The sequence below is a fragment of the Erpetoichthys calabaricus genome, chromosome 7 (assembly GCF_900747795.2).
Source record: "Erpetoichthys calabaricus chromosome 7, fErpCal1.3, whole genome shotgun sequence".
Taxonomy (NCBI): Eukaryota; Metazoa; Chordata; class Cladistia; order Polypteriformes; family Polypteridae; genus Erpetoichthys; species Erpetoichthys calabaricus.
This window is the reverse complement of record NC_041400.2, coordinates 13,554,743-13,560,870: the sequence shown is the minus strand read 5'-3', so window position 1 is coordinate 13,560,870 and position 6,128 is coordinate 13,554,743.

Genomic DNA, 6,128 nt, shown 5'->3' with positions numbered 1-6,128 from the left:
ACGTTTTTAAACTGTAAATTTCTTACACAACAAAACTTTAGGGTCCCAACACCTAAAATTCACATAAATATTATAAGATTCTTATTATAATCGAGAGTAAAATAATTATTTAGTCCGGTTTGAACTGTTCAGAATCTAAACTTCAGATGATGCAGACCAAAAGGGCCCCCAAGTTTGAAATGTGCTACGGGCCCCCAAAGCTCTTAATCCGGCCCTGGTTAAAGTCTATTCTTCAATTTAAACATTTCAAGTATTTTCGACTGTAATAGAAACTTGTCATTTTTCACCCTCTCAATGCAGTCTATAGAGAGGTAGATCCGTAGTAAAAGAATCAAAAATAACATCGTATTCGTAATCACTGACCTTGAAATAGTCTAAAATGACACCCCACATGCAGGTCTGTCTTAACAGCATCATTGCCCACCGGGCAAAGTAGTGCGCTGGGGCCCCTGTTTTGATTTCAAAACAGAAACTTACATAGGCATCAAAAACATCGTGGGTCCCTATGTTCCTGGGGTCCCTGGGCCAGTGCCCATTATGCCCATATGTTAAGACGGCCCTGCCCACATGCTAATGTTTGAAATTTGGCATTTTTAGCAGAGGCGTAGGAAGGCGGGTGCAGTGGGTGCGGCCCTCACCGGGTACCAGCTCTGAGGGGGTGACAAAAAATTGCGGGTTTTGTATTAATGCACCTTTTTGTTACATAAAATAACATGTCAAATAATTTGCATGGGCTTTAACAATCCCTAATTGCAGCAAATTGCGGGTGAACGATGTGATGCTGTAATGATTTACTGTAGTATTATTGTGTGGTGCGTGGGGGGAGGGGGCGTTCTGGCTCGTTTCTTTTGAACTGTGCTAGTGCTCAAGTAAACAAACAACCGGTCCTGTGACTCATTGTCACATCCATCCATCCATCCATTTTCCAACCCGCTGAATCCGAACACAGGGTCACGGGGGTCTGCTGGAGCCAATCCCAGCCAACACAGGGCACAAGGCAGGGAACCAATCCCGGGCAGGGTGCCAACCCACCGCAGGACACACACAAACACACCCACACACCAAGCACACACTAGGGCCAATTTAGAAACACCAATCCACCTAACCTGCATGTCTTTGGACTGTGGGAGGAAACCGGAGTGCCCGGAGGAAACCCACGCAGACACGGCCCTGCCACAAATATATGATCGCCCCAAGTCGTTCTGTGCAACAAGATGATATTTTTAACCTGAGCATCATAATAATATAGTCGGCGCGAAACGTTTTAGACAGTGTGGTGGGTAGGTATTGTCCGCTCTAGAACCGACCATAAAGTAAACAAGTTTACTTTAGGATCGTTCTACGAGCAAACGGACAATATCTCTCTCCCCATCCCACTATCTTAAGGCCCCTATATATACGAGCCGGGACACATGACGAAATCATGTGTCACAATTCTGGTTAATTGGCGATTTGGAGTAATCTTGCTGGCGTGCTTTCTGCAGATGGTATCCTTACAGAAATTCAGCGCCTAAGAAGATTTCTAAAACCTGCCAAAGTTCCAAAAGAAGAGTCTCTTGGTTGGACTTCCTTAAGATTCTTAAGAGTTTGTGGTTGAATATGAACTTTTAGACTCTGTTCCCAATCTCACTTTAGCATTAAGATTTTTCTTAACTTTATGTGTTTCTGTTGCATCATGTGAGAGGAGTTTTTCGAATTATCTCAGATCCACTATGAACTAAGCACGACTCTCTAGCTTAGCCATTTTGTCAATTGAAAATAGTGTAGCTGAAGGAATCGATTTTGATGGCGCAATTTCAAAACTTGCAGAACAAAAAGTTAGAAAGAAGAGATTCTAAGTATCATGTTAAAGTACAGTTTGTTGGATTAGAGCCTAGACAACGAAACTTGAAAACAATTGAGTTTTCATTAAATTGTATTATAATAATAATAAAGTTATGCACTAGGTACTATCACTATGAAAAAAGATTTCTTACATTGTACATTAAACTGGCTTATTAATAAAAAGGCATTTTACTTTTTTTTTATTCATAAAAAATTGTTTACAAAATAATTAACATTATGCCCTCTTTACTTAACCAATTGAATAAAAAAATTGCTTTCTCAATAAATTTCATTTTTATATTTTGGTTGACATGGGGGTGACAAGTTTAAACTCCGCACCGGGTGCCACCAGACCTTGCTACGCCACTGATTTTTAGCCTTCTGGGAGTGTCTCTTAGGAGGTTAGGTCAAGCGGTAAAGTAAAACAAATAGGGGCGTTTCTGATTACTGTATTTGGTGCCCCAGGCAAGAAAATCTGCCCCCCCTTCACACCACCATACACAGACACCGACACACACACACACACACACACACGCACACACACACACGATCACACAATATGCTATTAACATAAGTCATTCACTTAATTGAAAATAAATACATGTAAATAGAATAATAAAATAATAGTAATAGAACTCTTTTGCATGTAAATTGTGTATGTACCAAAACATACAAAACTTGTATCGAGCAATAAAATAACAAAATATAACCACTTTGCATGTAAATAACTTATTTAACATACTCAACAGACTTTATATAGGTAAAGGAAGTAACAACAAATAAATAATATCAGAAACACATCGCTGGTAGATGGAGGGACGTATAATCTATATATATAAAAGCCAAATACCACTGACTCACTCATGATGAAATCTCCCGAACCATGATGACTTGGGACTTGAAATTTGGAATGTAGGTTACCCTTGGCCCATAGGTGCTCGCTAAGAAACGGTTTTATAAACTTCGTGGTCCAAGCGCGTTCTGTCTGTATGTCTGTCCGCTTTTCACGAGAGAATTACTTAACGGCTTTAGATCTGGTTGCTTTCTATAATTTGCTTGTATTTTGCGACTTCTCTCATTGCGCTAAGTACCATAGTTCGCTTGCGGTACCGATTTATTTATGCAAATCCAAGAGAGTGGCTGTGGGTCGAGAGCAGGGGGGCGGGACCTTCCTCATTCACTCGCCAGCCTCTGTTCGAGTCGGTCCACGTCTCGCCAAGGGTTGGAGTGCACCCTGCCTCCGCTTAGCTAGCGATACCTGTTTGATCAACAGATATTATCATCAACAGATTGTTAAGGAGTAACGTTTGACGTGTTTGAGAGAGACATCAGAGCTCCGTGTGTTTAGGATAGCTGCTGATTGTCAAGAGATATCACGGCCTTGTCCTTTTCTCCCCACGCGGGCAACGCTCTCCCGTCGGAGATGAACACGATCAGATACAGTGCCAACGTCTATTGATTTTTAAAGTTTGTCCTGTTTCATTACTATGTGGGCGCAGCCACGTGGTACAGCTAGTTGCAAATAAAAATATTTTTAAAATTGGACACGCCTTGACTTTCTGGCAGCAAACTCATTTATAACATCATCACGTGATATACTCTTTGCGGCCACAGTGTCCCTGCTGCAGTGCCAGTGCTCTTACCTCCAGTACATCCCCTAATCAGGCTCATTCTCTCACCTCTGTACCTCCTGACCCGAGGAACAAGCCAAGCAGGTGGTTGCTATGACAAGGAGATCTGGCCTGGACTCATGCACTTACTGGACTCTGAACTGCAGGTCTGCTGTCACTCACCCTGCAGTGTTGTGCTTGAAGAAGCGGAGGAGGAGGAGGAGGAGACTGGGACCCAGTGGTATGTCCATCTGACAGAGTGCGCATCACATAGGAATACCAGGGGTTGAGTCCTGCCGAAGTTGAAGTGGTTCTGCCTCAATATCACTCACGTGGCGTACAGGTAGCAAGGAGGCCGCATGTCACATGAGATGCCTGGCATGCTTAAGTACTAGTGTATGCAACAGCTTGTAGTAGTAGTAGGGTGTTGTACCATTTTAGCCATTATGGATGCAATGTGAAGTCAAGCAAAATGCCACCTTTTATTGGCTAGCTGAACAGATTATGATATGCAAGTTTTCGAGGCAACTCAGGCCAATCAACCTGCTTGAAGAAGGAGCCTAAAGCTGCCTCGAAAGCTTGCATATTGTAATCTGTTCAAGTTAGCCAATAAAAGGTGGCATTTTGTTTGACTTCTCCTTGAATTTACCATGTAAAGTACTGTTATTGTCCCTTTATATTTGTCTCAGACTACTTTGGTACTCTGTCGCTTCGGAGAATCCTTGGGTACTGCCGGTTTGACTTTGTGTTGCTCACGGAGTCCTGAATGAGGCACATGACCTGCATTGTGACGAAGCGTCAGTTACAGCACTACAACAATGTGGCGCGATTACCCGAGGGTGATCCGGCTCACAGAATCCTCATTGTTGAGGAGTGGCTGGACCAGGCCAAGGGGATGCCCACGTAACACCTGGCTGTGGCAGATAGAGGTTTATTTCCAGAGGGTGGGACTGGACCACGTGTCTGGCTGGGGAGTGCCAAGCAGGATCCTGAGCTGTTTTGTCATGTGGTGGGTGAAGCAATGCGCTATACCAGTGCATGCTCCTCAATCTGACCTGACCTGACAGTCATAGGAGTTGAGTGACTAAGCATTTCACAGCATATTGTACTGTATGAATAATTTGTATTTGACAAGTAAAATTTGATTTGATTTGATTTAAATAAGAAGGATATGTGATAGATATATTGTCGGATATAAAAGAAAGTATATAATATATATATAGATAGATATGAAAAATACTACTTAACAGATCAGCTGAGAGACAAATAGGTTTGGAGCATGTGCTGATTACAGTGCACTGCAGCACTCACCACATGACAAACCACCATGCAATGGGTGACACTTCAGCACCAGACTAGTTTGAAAGGAGTGGAACAGCGTGAGGTTTTTTACAGTAGCTGGAGTGCCAATCCTGCCACTAACCCCTAAGATTTCCCTGCAAGTTAGATGCAGATTAACGTCATACCCAGGATGGAGAAATTGCAGATTAAGGACCTTGCCAATAAAGTGGAATCACTTCTGGCAATTACGGGATTCAAATCGGCAACCTTCTGATTGCCGGCGCAGATCCCTAATTTCAGTGCCACCACTCCAATAGACATATAAGACAGGCACTATATAATACACATATAATCTAGCATTCAAAAATTTGGAATCACCATTTTTACTTTCTTGTATGCGAAGTACTGGGAAAGTATTGAAATCATCCAAAAATTCAACCTTGAGATTTTGATGAATCTTGATATTTTAGACCTCCCTGGGTCCAATTTTCTTTCAAATAGGGAAGGTATTGTAATCATCCAAAAAATTGATTTCGAGAATCTTGATGTTTTAGACCTCCCTGAGTCCAAAAATTACCATTTTTTAATATTATTTCTGTGTGTGTCTGTGTGTATGTAAATACGATAACTTGAGTTGGCTTTCACTTAGGTCAACCAAATTTTGCATACAAGTATTAGATGCAAAATGTAGATTTCTATCAACTTTTGAGCTATTTCCGCTAACCAGAAGTGGAATTTTTTTATTCATGCAGCTGCAGAGTCCTATTTATTCAACTTTACTTTTATAATAATTGTTCAATATATTATTAATTTGATTTGATTTGTTGTTGATGGTTCTTGTAAATAATATAAAAATATAATCATTGTCTTGTGGTTTACTCCTCAAATATCTGTCCTCATATCTGAGTGTATGAGAAAGTCTAGGAGAGACCACTCCCGATTTTTTGATAGATATTCTGTTTTGTTATGTCTTTTATAGAAATTCATATTTTTTACTAAGGTACCATTGAACTGATGTCAAAATACTGACATCCCTAGTGTTTCAAATGCCTATTACTGCTTCAAATGACTGATATATAAATTTATTACTCACGTATCTCTGCAAAGCCCCATTTTCAGCAGCCTTTCCTTCCATGTCCTAATGGCCAGCTGTTTTTAGTCATCCTGAATTAATCATGTTAAAATACTAGCTGGTTATTCGAGAAGCCTGTATGGTTGTGTTATTTTGTTCAGTTAAACAAGTAAATAATCTTTCTTTGGGTCGCAAGGTACTGGCATTCCTAAAGTTCAGGTCTGGGTTCAGAAATGGCCAAAATGATGCAGCTCTCTCAACAAATATGTTGGTCTATTGTTTTATAAAATAAAGGTTATTCCATACAAAAGTTTGCCAAGAAACTGAAGAATGATACAAAA